The 3,274-nt window shown below is 39.2% G+C and overlaps 1 non-coding gene across 1 annotated transcript; it reads right to left on the reverse strand.

Moving 5' to 3' along the window:
- Positions 1 to 2,725: 2,725 nt before the first annotated feature.
- Positions 2,726 to 2,832, reverse strand: LOC140187017 (U6 spliceosomal RNA). Its single transcript, XR_011882993.1, has one exon. It is a non-coding gene; the product is annotated as a U6 spliceosomal RNA (small nuclear RNA).
- Positions 2,833 to 3,274: the final 442 nt, after the last annotated feature.

Genomic DNA, 3,274 nt, shown 5'->3' on the forward strand with positions numbered 1-3,274 from the left:
ATGTGATTTCGCTGGCAAGGTAAACATCCTGCTACAAATGCTTACCAAGGATTTGCAATTAATTTATCCCTATGTTCTCCTGGTATCTCCAAATCATTTAATTACTTTTGCAGCTATTATTGAGAAACCAAAAGCAGACACCATACTGCAAAATACAAATGAGATAGTTCTGTTTTCAATAATGTTGGAAATTGGAATCTTGTCCAGATTTTTGAGAGGATGCTGTATTCTGCATAGCAATAGAGAATGGTTCATAGGGAATGAAGCAATAGTTCATGTGAAGAACTGGAAAATGTCTTCATTGGAACTTTCTGAAACCCGACATACGGTATTCATAATCAATAAAGATTTGAATTCAGACTTCAACTATGTCGTACATTTACTATTAAGCAAGTGGTCCAAAATGAAAGTTTGCCAATGACATTCAGTAATCATTTATTATCATCATTAATACCTTGTTTTGCATAGCATTTTCTCTTTGTTATATATTTGATATATACTTTATATTTAATCTATATTTTGTGTGTTGTCCAAAACTATGTGCCTGTGATGCTGCTGCAAAAAAGATTTTCGTTGTACCGGTCTTCTTCATTTTTGGTTGTCCATCGAAATCCGATGATGACGTCCACTCCTTTAACAGTGAGATCTTTGATGACAATACAGTCCTATCCTAGACCCACAAGCTCTATTGCAGGTGGGACATGTATATGTGTTAGTGGTGGCAACCATGGCTGCATTTCTCCTGGCTCTCTTCTGCTGTCCTCTGGTTGTTCTTTCCATCTCCAGAATACTATCCCTGTCCCTACACAACTGTCGCTAAGTGGTATGGTCAGCAGCAACATCCTCCAGTTCCTCGGGTCTGATCTTGCACTTCCTTAAAGAATTCTTCATCTGATCCTTATAGCGCTTCTCGGCCCTTCAGCTGAGCGTCAACCATGATGTAGCTGGCCGTATAAATCCTTATCATGTGCCCCAGCCACTGCAGCTGGCGCTGGGCGATCATGGCCTCAACACTCCTGCAGTTGGTCTTTAGAAGTATTTCAGTGTGAGGCATCTGCTCACGCCAGGTAACTCCCAGGATGTGCTGGAGGCAGCTTATGTGGAAGTGCTCCAAGGACTTGATGTGATGGCCGTAGGTTACCCAAGCTTCACAGCTATAAAGGAGGGCGGTGACACAGACTGCTTGGTATACAGCGACCTTCGTGGAGGGACGGAGGCTCCTGTTCTGAAAGACTCTACGCCGAAGTCTCCCAAAGGCAGCTCATGCTGTACCTGTACCTCACTATGCTCATGCACAAAAATAAATTTGAGTTGTTTTGACTTGATAGTACATAATCTGGATAACTTACAATGAAATGTTGTTTGATTAAGTGTGTGGGCAAGCAAGTGGATTACAATGCAAATATGAATTCACAATTTTGAATCAACAAAAATAGACCTATGCATATTAAAAGACAAACAGAAAGGAATCTTGAAGGGCCAAAGAGATATAGACGTTCTTTAAAATTGATCACTAAAATTAAGCTGTCAGTTTCAAAAAGTAGTCAAAGTATTAACGAATTTTCAGACTTTATAAATAGCTACCTAGAATATGATGGGAAGAACATTTTTCACCAACTACACAAAGTCTTGTTTTGGAGCACATGTAGAATTTTATAGTATATACAACTCAGAAGAAGGGAGAATGTTTGCTTTAGAATGAGTATAGTTTTGATTCACCAGGATGTCATCAGAGCTGCAAGGGTTTAAGTAATGAGGAGAGATTACATAACTCTGGACTGAAAAGTAAAAAGTTGCAAATACAGGAAAACAAAACAGAACATGTTGGAAAAAGAGTTAACAAATCAAATTAATTTAATTTCTCCAGAACTAGGAATAGTTAGAAATTATACACATTTTAAATTATAGAAAGAGGGCAGAATGAAGACTAAGAAAGACCGAATAACGCAAGTGGTAGTGGTGAAGATTGTTAACCATGGCTGTTCTGGAGGAGATGTAACAAGAAGGCAATGAAAGAGAACAGAGGACAGAGAAAGTACACAATGCTGGAACTGTGCTATGTAATGCAGTTCAACTGCTGGAATCCTAAAGTTAAGCAGAGAAAATACTCAGCAGGTCACACAACATCTAGGGAGCAGGAGACCTAATTAAACATTATAGGCTTACAACTTTATATCAAAACTGGCCAGTTCTAACACAAACTGGAAAGGCAGAAATTCAGTATAAAGTCCTAATTCAAGAAGATCAGATTTTGTTCCTCAAGCTAAGTTGTAGCTTCATTAGACCAGTCCAAGAAGCCAATGGCAGAACTGTTAGAGTGGAAGTGGGATGGATGGAGAATTAAAGTGACAGGCAAATGGAAATTGACAAGAACAGTGATGAATGTTTTCAGTTCTTTCTGGGGATAGATAGCAGTTTGATGTGGTGATCAACATACTAGAAAAAAACAAATGAGGTTAAAAACTATTTTTTATCAAAAAAAAACTTTATTCATAACAAAAATATTTACAAGAATAAAAGTGCAATACCTTATAATTCTTCACATTCACAATCAATGATTTTGGTACAGTTGTATTACATTCCTACACATCAATAGCACTCCTGCCACACATATGGCCCCCGGCATAGAAAACTACTACAATAATTGAGGGGCATCCTCACATAAACCGGCCCCTCCTTCTCCAGTAGCAGAAGAACCGTACACTGTGGTCCTTCCCCACCAAGCCAAAATATGAACTGCTTCACAAATTTGTATGTCATCCTTGTACAGGGGCCATGCTAATCTTCTCAGTCTCGTTCCAGCTCTAGTATATGTGCTGCCAAAGCGAGCACTGCAAAAGGAACTATTCCATATTCCCCACAGGGAGACAAACAATGCTTCAACCTGAACAGGTCCCCACAACTACATCTTTGAGTTGAAGGTAGTGAGGGAAGTTAAAGATGAAGTTGGTCAAAAGGTGAAATAGTTCAACCAAATGAATGAGGGTGGAGGAAACAAGTATTCGGTAAGAATGTGTGAGCAAGACTGGTGGAGCACAAATGTCCAAGAAAATGGTAAGGCTGGAAGATATGGTAGTGATCGAGAGGAGACAAATGATTTCAAGCTTGGACAAAGATTTTGAAATCAAAGCACTGTTTAATGTAAGCCAATGTATGTTCAAAATAGCAAAGATGAACAGAGTTTGGTACAAGTTAGGTTGAGGCAGTACTGTTTTGGATGATCTCAGCTTCACAGGGATTTAACTGAAGGAAGTTGGGTTGGGTGGGTGGGGTG

This window comes from Mobula birostris, chromosome 23 (genome assembly GCF_030028105.1).
Source record: "Mobula birostris isolate sMobBir1 chromosome 23, sMobBir1.hap1, whole genome shotgun sequence".
Lineage (NCBI taxonomy): Eukaryota > Metazoa > Chordata > Chondrichthyes > Myliobatiformes > Myliobatidae > Mobula > Mobula birostris.